General features: G+C 46.7%; 11 non-coding genes across 11 annotated transcripts; 4 read left to right on the forward strand and 7 right to left on the reverse strand.

Annotated features, from left to right (window-relative positions):
• Window positions 1-293: 293 nt before the first annotated feature.
• Window positions 294-365, reverse strand: trnae-cuc (transfer RNA glutamic acid (anticodon CUC)). Its single transcript has one exon. It is a non-coding gene; the product is annotated as a tRNA-Glu (tRNA).
• Window positions 366-2,253: 1,888 nt separating this feature from the next.
• trnae-cuc (transfer RNA glutamic acid (anticodon CUC)) lies at window positions 2,254-2,325 on the reverse strand. Its single transcript has one exon. It is a non-coding gene; the product is annotated as a tRNA-Glu (tRNA).
• Window positions 2,326-2,527: 202 nt separating this feature from the next.
• Window positions 2,528-2,600, forward strand: trnar-acg (transfer RNA arginine (anticodon ACG)). The gene has a single exon. It is a non-coding gene; the product is annotated as a tRNA-Arg (tRNA).
• A 1,613-nt stretch (window positions 2,601-4,213) lies between these two features.
• On the reverse strand, window positions 4,214-4,285 carry trnae-cuc (transfer RNA glutamic acid (anticodon CUC)). Its single transcript has one exon. It is a non-coding gene; the product is annotated as a tRNA-Glu (tRNA).
• A 1,895-nt stretch (window positions 4,286-6,180) lies between these two features.
• On the reverse strand, window positions 6,181-6,252 carry trnae-cuc (transfer RNA glutamic acid (anticodon CUC)). The gene has a single exon. It is a non-coding gene; the product is annotated as a tRNA-Glu (tRNA).
• A 2,679-nt stretch (window positions 6,253-8,931) lies between these two features.
• On the reverse strand, window positions 8,932-9,003 carry trnae-cuc (transfer RNA glutamic acid (anticodon CUC)). The gene has a single exon. It is a non-coding gene; the product is annotated as a tRNA-Glu (tRNA).
• A 2,082-nt stretch (window positions 9,004-11,085) lies between these two features.
• Window positions 11,086-11,158, forward strand: trnar-acg (transfer RNA arginine (anticodon ACG)). Its single transcript has one exon. It is a non-coding gene; the product is annotated as a tRNA-Arg (tRNA).
• Window positions 11,159-12,763: 1,605 nt separating this feature from the next.
• trnae-cuc (transfer RNA glutamic acid (anticodon CUC)) lies at window positions 12,764-12,835 on the reverse strand. The gene has a single exon. It is a non-coding gene; the product is annotated as a tRNA-Glu (tRNA).
• Window positions 12,836-14,939: 2,104 nt separating this feature from the next.
• Window positions 14,940-15,012, forward strand: trnar-acg (transfer RNA arginine (anticodon ACG)). Its single transcript has one exon. It is a non-coding gene; the product is annotated as a tRNA-Arg (tRNA).
• A 1,216-nt stretch (window positions 15,013-16,228) lies between these two features.
• trnae-uuc (transfer RNA glutamic acid (anticodon UUC)) lies at window positions 16,229-16,300 on the forward strand. The gene has a single exon. It is a non-coding gene; the product is annotated as a tRNA-Glu (tRNA).
• Window positions 16,301-16,617: 317 nt separating this feature from the next.
• Window positions 16,618-16,689, reverse strand: trnae-cuc (transfer RNA glutamic acid (anticodon CUC)). Its single transcript has one exon. It is a non-coding gene; the product is annotated as a tRNA-Glu (tRNA).
• Window positions 16,690-18,114: the final 1,425 nt, after the last annotated feature.

Here is an 18,114-nt window from a genome sequence, read left to right on the forward strand (position 1 = left end):
GGTTCTGATCCAGCAAATCTTCCTGCACCAGAAGTGACTTTTTGGCCAGCAGTAGAGCTACAGAACCCTGATATGTCGAGGTTCTGACTAGCCCTTAGCCCCTTCGATAGCTCAGCTGGTAGAGCGGAGGACTGTAGGTTGGAGTGTTGGCCATCCTTAGGTCGCTGGTTCAACTCCGGCTCGAAGGAGGTGTTTTTTTCATGTTCCCACCAATGTTTTGGCTTGGAGCTGGCTTTCTCACAGCTGTCAGCAGAGCTTGAATTCGCAGTCCACAATTGGAAGGCAAAAGAGCTTTCCCTGACCGGGAATCGAACCCGGGCCGCGGCGGTGAGAGCGCCGAATCCTAACCACTAGACCACCAGGGATGGATGGTGGGCTGGAGGGCTCGTGGGCTGGAGGGCTCGTGGGCAGGAGGGCTGGAGGGCTCGTGGGCTGGTGGGCTGGTGGGCTGGAGGGCTGGTAGTCTGTTCTCCTGATAACAAGGTGAGAATGAGCAGACATCAATGCTTGCCACCGTCACATCGAAAACCAACAAGTCTGTAACAATCGGGGGTCTTTACTAATGGTGGGCCAGTGGCGCAATGGATAACGCGTCTGACTACGGATCAGAAGATTCTAGGTTCGACTCCTGGCTGGCTCGCTCTGTGCTTGTTTTTCTCCGGCTTATTTTGTTGTTGTGTTTTTTTTCTCCAAAGTCCAAAAGAAAAGGCAACTCTCTAGGCATTCTTCTATTTTTTCCAAAAAAAGGCACATTCTGCACACCCATTCCGATGTCTAGGGGAGACACGGACATGCTTTGGTATTGCCATTCGTCTCACAAAATGCAGGCTGGTGGGCCAGTTGATTCTAGAAAGAACAATTTCATCGCTACTCTGTAACCGCTTTACTACTTTGAAGGGTGCAATGCCATGTGGTTTTGATGTCACAGGCTTGCCATTTTGAAGCCTTATCACTAATTGCCACCTGGACATTGAGAATAATTTGTAATCTGCATTAAACTGAACGAGCGAATAATCAGCAATTTTGCGGATTAAAAATTGGTCTCAGTTTCATTATTAACCTCACAACATGTCAGTTTTGTACCTTGACAGACCGACGATAGGCAGTTTTTCCTCTAGATAACGGTTGCCATGTGTGTTTTCAGATGCATGACACAAGTATTTTCACCTGGACAAGACCTTAATTACCAGTTCGAGGTATAAATTCAGCAATCACAGGATTCTGGCCAAAAAACTGAACCATGTGTGAGTCAACAAACATGTCCCTTGAATGCATGCAACACTATATATTTCAGTAAACCGTCCCTTCGGATGATTCTTGTATTGCCAAATTATTATCACATTGTTACAGTCACACACCAAAAGCAACAGGCCACTACAAAACCCTGCGCCCACACTGGCCACATTTATGGAAAGTGGCCCACAAGCTTGTGGCCAGTTAAAGCTGGCCAGTTCCCATATGGTCTAGCAGTTAGGATTCCTGGTTTTCTCGTACGCAGCCAGGGGTTGACTCCAGTTTTTCCTCTAGATAAAGGTTGCCGTGTGTGTTTTCAAATGGATGACACGAGTATTTTCACTTGGACAAGAGCTTAATTACCAGTTTGAGGAATCAATTCTGCAATCACAGGAATCTGCCCAAATACACTGAACCCCCGGGTTGAGTGAAAAAACAGATTCCCTGAATGCATACAACACTATATAATGCAGAAAACCGTCCTTTTGGATAATTCTTGTTTTGCCAAATTATTATCACATTGTTACAGTCACAGAACTAAAGCAACAGGCCACTACAAGGTCCTGCGCCCACGCTGACCACATGTATGGAAAGTGCGCCAGAAGCCCATGGCCAGTTTAAAGTGTCCAGATCCCATATGGTCTAGCGGTTAGGATTCCTGGTTTTCACCCAGGCGGCCCGGGTTCAACTCCCGGTATGGGAATGCATGCTCCTTTTTGCTTCCCTCCTCAAAAATCCAGCAAATCTTCCTGCACCAGAAGTGACTTTTTGGCCAGCAGTAGAGCTACAGAACCCTGATATGTCGAGGTTCTGACTAGCCCTTAGCCCCTTCGATAGCTCAGCTGGTAGAGCGGAGGACTGTAGGTTGGAGTGTTGGCCATCCTTAGGTCGCTGGTTCAACTCCGGCTCGAAGGAGGTGTTTTTTTCATGTTCCCACCAATGTTTTGGCTTGGAGCTGGCTTTCTCACAGCTGTCAGCAGAGCTTGAATTCGCAGTCCACAATTGGAAGGCAAAAGAGCTTTCCCTGACCGGGAATCGAACCCGGGCCGCGGCGGTGAGAGCGCCGAATCCTAACCACTAGACCACCAGGGATGGATGGTGGGCTGGAGGGCTCGTGGGCTGGAGGGCTCGTGGGCTGGTGGGCAGGAGGGCTGGAGGGCTCGTGGGCTGGTGGGCTGGAGGGCTGGTAGTCTGTTCTCCTGATAACAAGGTGAGAATGAGCAGACATCAATGCTTGCCACCGTCACATCGAAAACCAACAAGTCTGTAACAATCGGGGGTCTTTACTAATGGTGGGCCAGTGGCGCAATGGATAACGCGTCTGACTACGGATCAGAAGATTCTAGGTTCGACTCCTGGCTGGCTCGCTCTGTGCTTGTTTTTCTCCGGCTTATTTTGTTGTTGTGTTTTTTTTCTCCAAAGTCCAAAAGAAAAGGCAACTCTCTAGGCATTCTTCTATTTTTTCCAAAAAAAGGCACATTCTGCACACCCATTCCGATGTCTAGGGGAGACACGGACATGCTTTGGTATTGCCATTCGTCTCACAAAATGCAGGCTGGTGGGCCAGTTGATTCTAGAAAGAACAATTTCATCGCTACTCTGTAACCGCTTTACTACTTTGAAGGGTGCAATGCCATGTGGTTTTGATGTCACAGGCTTGCCATTTTGAAGCCTTATCACTAATTGCCACCTGGACATTGAGAATAATTTGTAATCTGCATTAAACTGAACGAGCGAATAATCAGCAATTTTGCGGATTAAAAATTGGTCTCACTTTCATTATTAACCTCACAACATGTCAGTTTTGTACCTTGACAGACCGACGATAGGCAGTTTTTCCTCTAGATAACGGTTGCCATGTGTGTTTTCAGATGCATGACACAAGTATTTTCACCTGGACAAGACCTTAATTACCAGTTCGAGGTATAAATTCAGCAATCACAGGATTCTGGCCAAAAAACTGAACCATGTGTGAGTCAACAAACATGTCCCTTGAATGCATGCAACACTATATATTTCAGTAAACCGTCCCTTCGGATGATTCTTGTATTGCCAAATTATTATCACATTGTTACAGTCACACACCAAAAGCAACAGGCCACTACAAAACCCTGCGCCCACACTGGCCACATTTATGGAAAGTGGCCCACAAGCTTGTGGCCAGTTAAAGCTGGCCAGTTCCCATATGGTCTAGCAGTTAGGATTCCTGGTTTTCTCGTACGCAGCCAGGGGTTGACTCCAGTTTTTCCTCTAGATAAAGGTTGCCGTGTGTGTTTTCAAATGGATGACACGAGTATTTTCACTTGGACAAGAGCTTAATTACCAGTTTGAGGAATCAATTCTGCAATCACAGGAATCTGCCCAAATACACTGAACCCCCGGGTTGAGTGAAAAAACAGATTCCCTGAATGCATACAACACTATATAATTCAGAAAACCGTCCTTTTGGATAATTCTTGTTTTGCCAAATTATTATCACATTGTTACAGTCACAGAACTAAAGCAACAGGCCACTACAAGGTCCTGCGCCCACGCTGACCACATGTATGGAAAGTGCGCCAGAAGCCCATGGCCAGTTTAAAGTGTCCAGATCCCATATGGTCTAGCGGTTAGGATTCCTGGTTTTCACCCAGGCGGCCCGGGTTCAACTCCCGGTATGGGAATGCATGCTCCTTTTTGCTTCCCTCCTCAAAAATCCAGCAAATCTTCCTGCACCAGAAGTGACTTTTTGGCCAGCAGTAGAGCTACAGAACCCTGATATGTCGAGGTTCTGACTAGCCCTTAGCCCCTTCGATAGCTCAGCTGGTAGAGCGGAGGACTGTAGGTTGGAGTGTTGGCCATCCTTAGGTCGCTGGTTCAACTCCGGCTCGAAGGAGGTGTTTTTTTCATGTTCCCACCAATGTTTTGGCTTGGAGCTGGCTTTCTCACAGCTGTCAGCAGAGCTTGAATTCGCAGTCCACAATTGGAAGGCAAAAGAGCTTTCCCTGACCGGGAATCGAACCCGGGCCGCGGCGGTGAGAGCGCCGAATCCTAACCACTAGACCACCAGGGAGGGATGGTGGGCTGGAGGGCTCGTGGGCTGCTGGGCTGGTGGGCTGGAGGGCTGGAGGGCTGGTGGGCTGGAGGGCTGGAGGGCTGGAGGGCTGGAGGGCTGGAGGGCTGGTAGTCTGTTCTCCTGATAACAAGGTGAGAATGAGCAGACATCAATGCTTGCCACCGTCACATCGAAAACCAACAAGTCTGTAACAATCGGGGGTCTTTACTTTTGGTGGGCCAGTGGCGCAATGGATAACGCATCTGACTACGGATCAGAAGATTCTAGGTTCGACTCCTGGCTGGCTCGCTCTGTGCTTGTTTTTCTCCGGCTTATTTTGTTGTTGTGTTTTTTTCTCCAAAGTCCAAAAGAAAAGGCAACTCTCTAGGCATTCTTCTATTTTTTCCAAAAAAAGGCACATTCTGCACACCCATTCCGATGTCTAGGGGAGACACGGACATGCTTTGGTATTGCCATTCGTCTCACAAAATGCAGGCTGGTGGGCCAGTTGATTCTAGAATGAACAATTTCATCGCTACTCTGTAACCGCTTTACTACTTTGAAGGGTGCAATGCCATGTGGTTTTGATGTCACAGGCTTGCCATTTTGAAGCCTTATCACTAATTGCCACCTGGACATTGAGAATAATTTGTAATCTGCATTAAACTGAACGAGCGAATAATCAGCATATTAAAAATTGGTCTCACTTTCATTATTAACCTCACAACATGTCAGTTTTGTACCTTGACAGACCGACGATAGGCAGTTTTTCCTCTAGATAACGGTTGCCATGTGTGTTTTCAGATGCATGACACAAGTATTTTCACCTGGACAAGACCTTAATTACCAGTTCGAGGTATAAATTCAGCAATCACAGGATTCTGGCCAAAAAACTGAACCATGTGTGAGTCAACAAACATGTCCCTTGAATGCATGCAACACTATATATTTCAGTAAACCGTCCCTTCGGATGATTCTTGTATTGCCAAAGTATTATCACATTGTTACAGTCACACACCAAAAGCAACAGGCCACTACAAAACCCTGCGCCCACACTGGCCACATTTATGGAAAGTGGCCCACAAGCTTGTGGCCAGTTAAAGCTGGCCAGTTCCCATATGGTCTAGCAGTTAGGATTCCTGGTTTTCTCGTACGCAGCCAGGGGTTGACTCCAGTTTTTCCTCTAGATAAAGGTTGCCGTGTGTGTTTTCAAATGGATGACACGAGTATTTTCACTTGGACAAGAGCTTAATTACCAGTTTGAGGAATCAATTCTGCAATCACAGGAATCTGCCCAAATACACTGAACCCCCGGGTTGAGTGAAAAAACAGATTCCCTGAATGCATACAACACTATATAATTCAGAAAACCGTCCTTTTGGATAATTCTTGTTTTGCCAAATTATTATCACATTGTTACAGTCACAGAACTAAAGCAACAGGCCACTACAAGGTCCTGCGCCCACGCTGACCACATGTATGGAAAGTGCGCCAGAAGCCCATGGCCAGTTTAAAGTGTCCAGATCCCATATGGTCTAGCGGTTAGGATTCCTGGTTTTCACCCAGGCGGCCCGGGTTCAACTCCCGGTATGGGAATGCATGCTCCTTTTTGCTTCCCTCCTCAAAAATCCAGCAAATCTTCCTGCACCAGAAGTGACTTTTTGGCCAGCAGTAGAGCTACAGAACCCTGATATGTCAAGGTTCTGACTAGCCCTTAGCCCCTTCGATAGCTCAGCTGGTAGAGCGGAGGACTGTAGGTTGGAGTGTTGGCCATCCTTAGGTCGCTGGTTCAACTCCGGCTCGAAGGAGGTGTTTTTTTCATGTTCCCACCAATGTTTTGGCTTGGAGCTGGCTTTCTCACAGCTGTCAGCAGAGCTTGAATTCGCAGTCCACAATTGGAAGGCAAAAGAGCTTTCCCTGACCGGGAATCGAACCCGGGCCGCGGCGGTGAGAGCGCCGAATCCTAACCACTAGACCACCAGGGAGGGATGGTGGGCTGGAGGGCTCGTGGGCTGCTGGGCTGGTGGGCTGGAGGGCTGGAGGGCTGGAGGGCTGGTAGTCTGTTCTCCTGATAACAAGGTGAGAATGAGCAGACATCAATGCTTGCCACCGTCACATCGAAAACCAACAAGTCTGTAACAATCGGGGGTCTTTACTTTTGGTGGGCCAGTGGCGCAATGGATAACGCATCTGACTACGGATCAGAAGATTCTAGGTTCGACTCCTGGCTGGCTCGCTCTGTGCTTGTTTTTCTCCGGCTTATTTTGTTGTTGTGTTTTTTTCTCCAAAGTCCAAAAGAAAAGGCAACTCTCTAGGCATTCTTCTATTTTTTCCAAAAAAAGGCACATTCTGCACACCCATTCCGATGTCTAGGGGAGACACGGACATGCTTTGGTATTGCCATTCGTCTCACAAAATGCAGGCTGGTGGGCCAGTTGATTCTAGAATGAACAATTTCATCGCTACTCTGTAACCGCTTTACTACTTTGAAGGGTGCAATGCCATGTGGTTTTGATGTCACAGGCTTGCCATTTTGAAGCCTTATCACTAATTGCCACCTGGACATTGAGAATAATTTGTAATCTGCATTAAACTGAACGAGCGAATAATCAGCATATTAAAAATTGGTCTCACTTTCATTATTAAACTCACAACATGTCAGTTTTGTACCTTGACAGACCGACGATAGGCAGTTTTTCCTCTAGATAACGGTTGCCATGTGTGTTTTCAGATGCATGACACAAGTATTTTCACCTGGACAAGACCTTAATTACCAGTTCGAGGTATAAATTCAGCAATCACAGGATTCTGGCCAAAAAACTGAACCATGTGTGAGTCAACAAACATGTCCCTTGAATGCATGCAACACTATATATTTCAGTAAACCGTCCCTTCGGATGATTCTTGTATTGCCAAATTATTATCACATTGTTACAGTCACACACCAAAAGCAACAGGCCACTACAAAACCCTGCGCCCACACTGGCCACATTTATGGAAAGTGGCCCACAAGCTTGTGGCCAGTTAAAGCTGGCCAGTTCCCATATGGTCTAGCAGTTAGGATTCCTGGTTTTCTCGTACGCAGCCAGGGGTTGACTCCAGTTTTTCCTCTAGATAAAGGTTGCCGTGTGTGTTTTCAAATGGATGACACGAGTATTTTCACTTGGACAAGAGCTTAATTACCAGTTTGAGGAATCAATTCTGCAATCACAGGAATCTGCCCAAATACACTGAACCCCCGGGTTGAGTGAAAAAACAGATTCCCTGAATGCATACAACACTATATAATTCAGAAAACCGTCCCTTCGGATGATTCTTGTATTGCCAAATTATTATCACATTGTTACAGTCACACACCAAAAGCAACAGGCCACTACAAAACCTTGCGCCCACACTGGCCACATTTATGGAAAGTGGCCCACAAGCTTGTGGCCAGTTAAAGCTGGCCAGTTCCCATATGGTCTAGCAGTTAGGATTCCTGGTTTTCTTGTACGCAGCCAGGGGTTGACTCCAGTTTTTCCTCTAGATAAAGGTTGCCGTGTGTGTTTTCAAATGGATGACACGAGTATTTTCACTTGGACAAGAGCTTAATTACCAGTTTGAGGAATCAATTCTGCAATCACAGGAATCTGCCCAAATACACTGAACCCCCGGGTTGAGTGAAAAAACAGATTCCCTGAATGCATACAACACTATATAATTCAGAAAACCGTCCTTTTGCATAATTCTTGTTTTGCCAAATTATTATCACATTGTTACAGTCACACACCAAAAGCAACAGGCCACTACAAAACCCTGCGCCCACACTGGCCACATTTATGGAAAGTGGCCCACAAGCTTGTGGCCAGTTAAAGCTGGCCAGTTCCCATATGGTCTAGCAGTTAGGATTCCTGGTTTTCTCGTACGCAGCCAGGGGTTGACTCCAGTTTTTCCTCTAGATAAAGGTTGCCGTGTGTGTTTTCAAATGGATGACACGAGTATTTTCACTTGGACAAGAGCTTAATTACCAGTTTGAGGAATCAATTCTGCAATCACAGGAATCTGCCCAAATACACTGAACCCCCGGGTTGAGTGAAAAAACAGATTCCCTGAATGCATACAACACTATATAATTCAGAAAACCGTCCTTTTGGATAATTCTTGTTTTGCCAAATTATTATCACATTGTTACAGTCACAGAACTAAAGCAACAGGCCACTACAAGGTCCTGCGCCCACGCTGACCACATGTATGGAAAGTGCGCCAGAAGCCCATGGCCAGTTTAAAGTGTCCAAATCCCATATGGTCTAGCGGTTAGGATTCCTGGTTTTCACCCAGGCGGCCCGGGTTCAACTCCCGGTATGGGAATGCATGCTCCTTTTTGCTTCCCTCCTCAAAAATCCAGCAAATCTTCCTGCACCAGAAGTGACTTTTTGGCCAGCAGTAGAGCTACAGAACCCTGATATGTCGAGGTTCTGACTAGCCCTTAGCCCCTTCGATAGCTCAGCTGGTAGAGCGGAGGACTGTAGGTTGGAGTGTTGGCCATCCTTAGGTCGCTGGTTCAACTCCGGCTCGAAGGAGGTGTTTTTTTCATGTTCCCACCAATGTTTTGGCTTGGAGCTGGCTTTCTCACAGCTGTCAGCAGAGCTTGAATTCGCAGTCCACAATTGGAAGGCAAAAGAGCTTTCCCTGACCGGGAATCGAACCCGGGCCGCGGCGGTGAGAGCGCCGAATCCTAACCACTAGACCACCAGGGAGAGATGGTGGGCTGGAGGGCTCGTGGGCTGCTGGGCTGGTGGGCTGGAGGGCTGGAGGGCTGGAGGGCTGGTAGTCTGTTCTCCTGATAACAAGGTGAGAATGAGCAGACATCAATGCTTGCCACCGTCACATCGAAAACCAACAAGTCTGTAACAATCGGGGGTCTTTACTAATGGTGGGCCAGTAGCGCAATGGATAACGCATCTGACTACGGATCAGAAGATTCTAGGTTCGACTCCTGGCTGGCTTGCTCTGTGCTTGTTTTTCTCCGGCTTATTTTGTTGTTGTGTTTTTTTTCTCCAAAGTCCAAAAGAAAAGGCAACTCTCTAGGCATTCTTCTATTTTTTCCAAAAAAAGGCATATTCTGCACACCCATTCCGATGTCTAGGGGAGACACGGACATGCTTTGGTATTGCCATTCGTCTCACAAAATGCAGGCTGGTGGGCCAGTTGATTCTAGAATGAACAATTTCATTGCTACTCTGTAACCGCTTTACTACTTTGAAGGGTGCAATGCCATGTGGTTTTGATGTCACAGGCTTGCCATTTTGAAGCCTTATCACTAATTGCCACCTGGACATTGAGAATAATTTGTAATCTGCATTAAACTGAACGAGCGAATAATCAGCATATTAAAAATTGGTCTCACTTTCATTATTAACCTCACAACATGTCAGTTTTGTACCTTGACAGACCGACGATAGGCAGTTTTTCCTCTAGATAACGGTTGCCATGTGTGTTTTCAGATGCATGACACAAGTATTTTCACCTGGACAAGACCTTAATTACCAGTTCGAGGTATAAATTCAGCAATCACAGGATTCTGGCCAAAAAACTGAACCATGTGTGAGTCAACAAACATGTCCCTTGAATGCATGCAACACTATATATTTCAGTAAACCGTCCCTTCGGATGATTCTTGTATTGCCAAATTATTATCACATTGTTACAGTCACACACCAAAAGCAACAGGCCACTACAAAACCCTGCGCCCACACTGGCCACATTTATGGAAAGTGGCCCACAAGCTTGTGGCCAGTTAAAGCTGGCCAGTTCCCATATGGTCTAGCAGTTAGGATTCCTGGTTTTCTTGTACGCAGCCAGGGGTTGACTCCAGTTTTTCCTCTAGATAAAGGTTGCCGTGTGTGTTTTCAAATGGATGACACGAGTATTTTCACTTGGACAAGAGCTTAATTACCAGTTTGAGGAATCAATTCTGCAATCACAGGAATCTGCCCAAATACACTGAACCCCCGGGTTGAGTGAAAAAACAGATTCCCTGAATGCATACAACACTATATAATTCAGAAAACCGTCCTTTTGCATAATTCTTGTTTTGCCAAATTATTATCACATTGTTACAGTCACAGAACTAAAGCAACAGGCCACTACAAGGTCCTTCGCCCACGCTGACCACATGTATGGAAAGTGCGCCAGAAGCCCATGGCCAGTTTAAAGTGTCCAAATCCCATATGGTCTAGCGGTTAGGATTCCTGGTTTTCACCCAGGCGGCCCGGGTTCAACTCCCGGTATGGGAATGCATACTCCTTTTTGCTTCCCTCCTCAAAAATCCAGCAAATCTTCCTGCACCAGAAGTGACTTTTTGGCCAGCAGTAGAGCTACAGAACCCTGATATGTCGATGTTCTGACTAGCCCTTAGCCCCTTCGATAGCTCAGCTGGTAGAGCGGAGGACTGTAGGTTGGAATGTTGGCCATCCTTAGGTCGCTGGTTCAACTCCGGCTCGAAGGAGGTGTTTTTTTCATGTTCCCACCAATGTTTTGGCTTGGAGCTGGCTTTCTCACAGCTGTCAGCAGAGCTTGAATTCGCAGTCCACAATTGGAAGGCAAAAGAGCTTTCCCTGACCGGGAATCGAACCCCGGCCGCGGCGGTGAGAGCGGCGAATCCTAACCACTAGACCACCAGGGAGGGCTGGAGGGCTCGTGGGCTGCTGGGCTGGTGGGCTGGAGGGCTGGTAGTCTGTTCTCCTGATAACAAGGTGAGAATGAGCAGACATCAATGCTTGCCACCGTCACATCGAAAACCAACAAGTCTGTAACAATCGGGGGTCTTTACTTTTGGTGGGCCAGTGGCGCAATGGATAACGCGTCTGACTACGGATCAGAAGATTCTAGGTTCGACTCCTGGCTGGCTCGCTCTGTGCTTGTTTTTCTCCGGCTTATTTTGTTGTTGTGTTTTTTTTCTCCAAAGTCCAAAACAAAAGGCAACTCTCTAGGCATTCTTCTATTTTTTCCAAAAAAAGGCACATTCTGCACACCCATTCCGATGTCTAGGGGAGACACGGACATGCTTTGGTATTGCCATTCGTCTCACAAAATGCAGGCTGGTGGGCCAGTTGATTCTAGAATGAACAATTTCATCGCTACTCTGTAACCGCTTTACTACTTTGAAGGGTGCAATGCCATGTGGTTTTGATGTCACAGGCTTGCCATTTTGAAGCCTTATCACTAATTGCCACCTGGACATTGAGAATAATTTGTAATCTGCATTAAACTGAACGAGCGAATATTCAGCATATTAAAAATTGGTCTCACTTTCATTATTAACCTCACAACATGTCAGTTTTGTACCTTGACAGACCGACGATAGGCAGTTTTTCCTCTAGATAACGGTTGCCATGTGTGTTTTCAGATGCATGACACAAGTATTTTCACCTGGACAAGACCTTAATTACCAGTTCGAGGTATAAATTCAGCAATCACAGGATTCTGGCCAAAAAACTGAACCATGTGTGAGTCAACAAACATGTCCCTTGAATGCATGCAACACTATATATTTCAGTAAACCGTCCCTTCGGATGATTCTTGTATTGCCAAATTATTATCACATTGTTACAGTCACACACCAAAAGCAACAGGCCACTACAAAACCCTGCGCCCACACTGGCCACATTTATGGAAAGTGGCCCACAAGCTTGTGGCCAGTTAAAGCTGGCCAGTTCCCATATGGTCTAGCAGTTAGGATTCCTGGTTTTCTTGTACGCAGCCAGGGGTTGACTCCAGTTTTTCCTCTAGATAAAGGTTGCCGTGTGTGTTTTCAAATGGATGACACGAGTATTTTCACTTGGACAAGAGCTTAATTACCAGTTTGAGGAATCAATTCTGCAATCACAGGAATCTGCCCAAATACACTGAACACCCGGGTTGAGTGAAAAAACAGATTCCCTGAATGCATACAACACTATATAATTCAGAAAACCGTCCTTTTGCATAATTCTTGTTTTGCCAAATTATTATCACATTGTTACAGTCACAGAACTAAAGCAACAGGCCACTACAAGGTCCTTCGCCCACGCTGACCACATGTATGGAAAGTGCGCCAGAAGCCCATGGCCAGTTTAAAGTGTCCAAATCCCATATGGTCTAGCGGTTAGGATTCCTGGTTTTCTCCCAGGCGGCCCGGGTTCAACTCCCGGTATGGGAATGCATGCTCCTTTTTGCTTCCCTCCTCAAAAATCCAGCAAATCTTCCTGCACCAGAAGTGACTTTTTGGCCAGCAGTAGAGCTACAGAACCCTGATATGTCGAGGTTCTGACTAGCCTTTAGCCCCTTCGATAGCTCAGCTGGTAGAGCGGAGGACTGTAGGTTGGAGTGTTGGCCATCCTTAGGTCGCTGGTTCAACTCCGGCTCGAAGGAGGTGTTTTTTTCATGTTCCCACCAATGTTTTGGCTTGGAGCTGGCTTTCTCACAGCTGTCAGCAGAGCTTGAATTCGCAGTCCACAATTGGAAGGCAAAAGAGCTTTCCCTGACCGGGAATCGAACCCGGGCCGCGGCGGTGAGAGCGCCGAATCCTAACCACTAGACCACCAGGGATGGATGGTGGGCTGGAGGGCTCGTGGGCTGGTGGGCAGGAGGGCTGGAGGGCTCGTGGGCTGGTGGGCTGGTGGGCTGGAGGGCTGGTAGTCTGTTCTCCTGATAACAAGGTGAGAATGAGCAGACATCAATGCTTGCCACCGTCACATCGAAAACCAACAAGTCTGTAACAATCGGGGGTCTTTACTAATGGTGGGCCAGTGGCGCAATGGATAATGCGTCTGACTACGGATCAGAAGATTCTAGGTTCGACTCCTGGCTGGCTCGCTCTGTGCTTGTTTTTCTCCGGCTTATTTTGTTGTTGTTTTTTTTCTCCAAAGTCCAAAAGAAAAGGCAACTCTCTAGGCATTCTTCTATTTTTTCCAAAAAAAGGCACATTCTGCACACCCATTCCGATGTCTAGGGGAGACACGGACATGCTTTGGTATTGCCATTCGTCTCACAAAATGCAGGCTGGTGGGCCAGTTGATTCTAGAAAGAACAATTTCATCGCTACTCTGTAACCGCTTTACTACTTTGAAGGGTGCAATGCCATGTGGTTTTGATGTCACAGGCTTGCCATTTTGAAGCCTTATCACTAATTGCCACCTGGACATTGAGAATAATTTGTAATCTGCATTAAACTGAACGAGCGAATAATCAGCAATTTTGCGGATTAAAAATTGGTCTCACTTTCATTATTAACCTCACAACATGTCAGTTTTGTACCTTGACAGACCGACGATAGGCAGTTTTTCCTCTAGATAACGGTTGCCATGTGTGTTTTCAGATGCATGACACAAGTATTTTCACCTGGACAAGACCTTAATTACCAGTTCGAGGTATAAATTCAGCAATCACAGGATTCTGGCCAAAAAACTGAACCATGTGTGAGTCAACAAACATGTCCCTTGAATGCATGCAACACTATATATTTCAGTAAACCGTCCCTTCGGATGATTCTTGTATTGCCAAATTATTATCACATTGTTACAGTCACACACCAAAAGCAACAGGCCACTACAAAACCCTGCGCCCACACTGGCCACATTTATGGAAAGTGGCCCACAAGCTTGTGGCCAGTTAAAGCTGGCCAGTTCCCATATGGTCTAGCAGTTAGGATTCCTGGTTTTCTCGTACGCAGCCAGGGGTTGACTCCAGTTTTTCCTCTAGATAAAGGTTGCCGTGTGTGTTTTCAAATGGATGACACGAGTATTTTCACTTGGACAAGAGCTTAATTACCAGTTTGAGGAATCAATTCTGCAATCACAGGAATCTGCCCAAATACACTGAACCCCCGGGTTGAGTGAAAAAACAGATTCCCTGAATGCATACAACACTATATAATTCAGAAAACCGTCCTTTTGGATAATTCTTGTTTTGCCAAATTGTTATCACATTGTTACAGTCACAGAACTAAAGCAACAGGCCACTACAAGGTCCTGCGCCCACGCTGACCACATGTATGGAAAGTGCGCAAGAAGCCCATGGCCAGTTTAAAGTGTCCAGATCCCATATGGTCTAGCGGTTAGTATTCCTGGTTTTCACCCAGGCGGCCCGGGTTCAACTCCCGGTATGGGAATGCATGCTCCTTTTTGCTTCCCTCCTCAAAAATCCAGCAAATCTTCCTGCACCAGAAGTGACTTTTTGGCCAGCAGTAGAGCTACAGAACCCTGATATGTCGAGGTTCTGACTAGCCCTTAGCCCCTTCGATAGCTCAGCTGGTAGAGCGGAGGACTGTAGGTTGGAGTGTTGGCCATCCTTAGGTCGCTGGTTCAACTCCGGCTCGAAGGAGGTGTTTTTTTCATGTTCCCACCAATGTTTTGGCTTGGAGCTGGCTTTCTCACAGCTGTCAGCAGAGCTTGAATTCGCAGTCCACAATTGGAAGGCAAAAGAGCTTTCCCCGACCGGGAATCGAACCAGGGCCGCGGCGGTGAGAGCGCCGAATCCTAACCACTAGACCACCAGGGAGGGATGGTGGGCTGCTGGGCTGGTGGGCTGGAGGGCTGGAGGGCTGGTAGTCTGTTCTCCTGATAACAAGGTGAGAATGAGCAGACATCAATGCTTGCCACCGTCACATCGAAAACCAACAAGTCTGTAACAATCGGGGGTCTTTACTTTTGGTGGGCCAGTGGCGCAATGGATAACGCGTCTGACTACGGATCAGAAGATTCTAGGTTCGACTCCTGGCTGGCTCGCTCTGTGCTTGTTTTTCTCCGGCTTATTTTGTTGTTGTGTTTTTTTTCTCCAAAGTCCAAAACAAAAGGCAACTCTCTAGGCATTCTTCTATTTTTTCCAAAAAAAGGCACATTCTGCACACCCATTCCGATGTCTAGGGGAGACACGGACATGCTTTGGTATTGCCATTCGTCTCACAAAATGCAGGCTGGTGGGCCAGTTGATTCTAGAATGAACAATTTCATCGCTACTCTGTAACCGCTTTACTACTTTGAAGGGTGCAATGCCATGTGGTTTTGATGTCACAGGCTTGCCATTTTGAAGCCTTATCACTAATTGCCACCTGGACATTGAGAATAATTTGTAATCTGCATTAAACTGAACGAGCGAATAATCAGCATATTAAAAATTGGTCTCACTTTCATTATTAACCTCACAACATGTCAGTTTTGTACCTTGACAGACCGACGATAGGCAGTTTTTCCTCTAGATAACGGTTGCCATGTGTGTTTTCAGATGCATGACACAAGTATTTTCACCTGGACAAGACCTTAATTACCAGTTCGAGGTATAAATTCAGCAATCACAGGATTCTGGCCAAAAAACTGAACCATGTGTGAGTCAACAAACATGTCCCTTGAATGCATGCAACACTATATATTTCAGTAAACCGTCCCTTCGGATGATTCTTGTATTGCCAAATTATTATCACATTGTTACAGTCACACACCAAAAGCAACAGGCCACTACAAAACCCTGCGCCCACACTGGCCACATTTATGGAAAGTGGCCCACAAGCTTGTGGCCAGTTAAAGCTGGCCAGTTCCCATATGGTCTAGCAGTTAGGATTCCTGGTTTTCTCGTACGCAGCCAGGGGTTGACTCCAGTTTTTCCTCTAGATAAAGGTTGCCGTGTGTGTTTTCAAATGGATGACACGAGTATTTTCACTTGGACAAGAGCTTAATTACCAGTTTGAGGAATCAATTCTGCAATCACAGGAATCTGCCCAAATACACTGAACCCCCGGGTTGAGTGAAAAAACAGATTCCCTGAATGCATACAACACTATATAATTCAGAAAACCGTCCTTTTGGATAATTCTTGTTTTGCCAAATTATTATCACATTGTTACAGTCACAGAACTAAAGCAACAGGCCACTACAAGGTCCTGCGCCCACGCTGACCACATGTATGGAAAGTGCGCCAGAAGCCCATGGCCAGTTTAAAGTGTCCAAATCCCATATGGTCTAGTGGTTAGGATTCCTGGTTTTCACCCAGGCGGCCCGGGTTCAACTCCCGGTATGGGAATGCATGCTCCTTTTTGCTTCCCTCCTCAAAAATCCAGCAAATCTTCCTGCACCAGAAGTGACTTTTTGGCCAGCAGTAGAGCTACAGAACCCTGATATGTCGAGGTTCTGACTAGCCCTTAGCCCCTTCGATAGCTCAGCTGGTAGAGCGGAGGACTGTAGGTTGGAGTGTTGGCCATCCTTAGGTCGCTGGTTCAACTCCGGCTCGAAGGAGGTGTTTTTTTCATGTTCCCACCAATGTTTTGGCTTGGAGCTGGCTTTCTCACAGCTGTCAGCAGAGCTTGAATTCGCAGTCCACAATTGGAAGGCAAAAGAGCTTTCCCTGACCGGGAATCGAACCCGGGCCGCGGCGGTGAGAGCGCCGAATCCTAACCACTAGACCACCAGGGAGGGATGGTGGGCTGGAGGGCTCGTGGGCTGCTGGGCTGGTGGGCTGGAGGGCTGGAGGGCTGGAGGGCTGGAGGGCTGGTAGTCCCTTCGGATGATTCTTGTATTGCCAAATTATTATCACATTGTTACAGTCACACACCAAAAGCAACAGGCCACTACAAAACCCTGCGCCCACACTGGCCACATTTATGGAAAGTGGCCCACAAGCTTGTGGCCAGTTAAAGCTGGCCAGTTCCCATATGGTCTAGCAGTTAGGATTCCTGGTTTTCTCGTACGCAGCCAGGGGTTGACTCCAGTTTTTCCTCTAGATAAAGGTTGCCGTGTTGCCGGCTGGAGGGCTGGAGGGCTGGAGGGCTGGAGGGCTGGAGGGCTGGTAGTCTGTTCTCCTGATAACAAGGTGAGAATGAGCAGACATCAATGCTTGCCACCGTCACATCGAAAACCAACAAGTCTGTAACAATCGGGGGTCTTTACTTTTGGTGGGCCAGTGGCGCAATGGATAACGCATCTGACTACGGATCAGAAGATTCTAGGTTCGACTCCTGGCTGGCTCGCTCTGTGCTTGTTTTTCTCCGGCTTATTTTGTTGTTGTGTTTTTTTCTCCAAAGTCCAAAAGAAAAGGCAACTCTCTAGGCATTCTTCTATTTTTTCCAAAAAAAGGCACATTCTGCACACCCATTCCGATGTCTAGGGGAGACACGGACATGCTTTGGTATTGCCATTCGTCTCACAAAATGCAGGCTGGTGGGCCAGTTGATTCTAGAATGAACAATTTCATCGCTACTCTGTAACCGCTTTACTACTTTGAAGGGTGCAATGCCATGTGGTTTTGATGTCACAGGCTTGCCATTTTGAAGCCTTATCACTAATTGCCACCTGGACATTGAGAATAATTTGTAATCTGCATTAAACTGAACGAGCGAATAATCAGCATATTAAAAATTGGTCTCACTTTCATTATTAACCTCACAACATGTCAGTTTTGTACCTTGACAGACCGACGATAGGCAGTTTTTCCTCTAGATAACGGTTGCCATGTGTGTTTTCAGATGCATGACACAAGTATTTTCACCTGGACAAGACCTTAATTACCAGTTCGAGGTATAAATTCAGCAATCACAGGATTCTGGCCAAAAAACTGAACCATGTGTGAGTCAACAAACATGTCCCTTGAATGCATGCAACACTATATATTTCAGTAAACCGTCCCTTCGGATGATTCTTGTATTGCCAAAGTATTATCACATTGTTACAGTCACACACCAAAAGCAACAGGCCACTACAAAACCCTGCGCCCACACTGGCCACATTTATGGAAAGTGGCCCACAAGCTTGTGGCCAGTTAAAGCTGGCCAGTTCCCATATGGTCTAGCAGTTAGGATTCCTGGTTTTCTCGTACGCAGCCAGGGGTTGACTCCAGTTTTT

The sequence above is a fragment of the Carassius gibelio genome, chromosome A11 (assembly GCF_023724105.1).
Source record: "Carassius gibelio isolate Cgi1373 ecotype wild population from Czech Republic chromosome A11, carGib1.2-hapl.c, whole genome shotgun sequence".
Taxonomy (NCBI): domain Eukaryota; kingdom Metazoa; phylum Chordata; class Actinopteri; order Cypriniformes; family Cyprinidae; genus Carassius; species Carassius gibelio.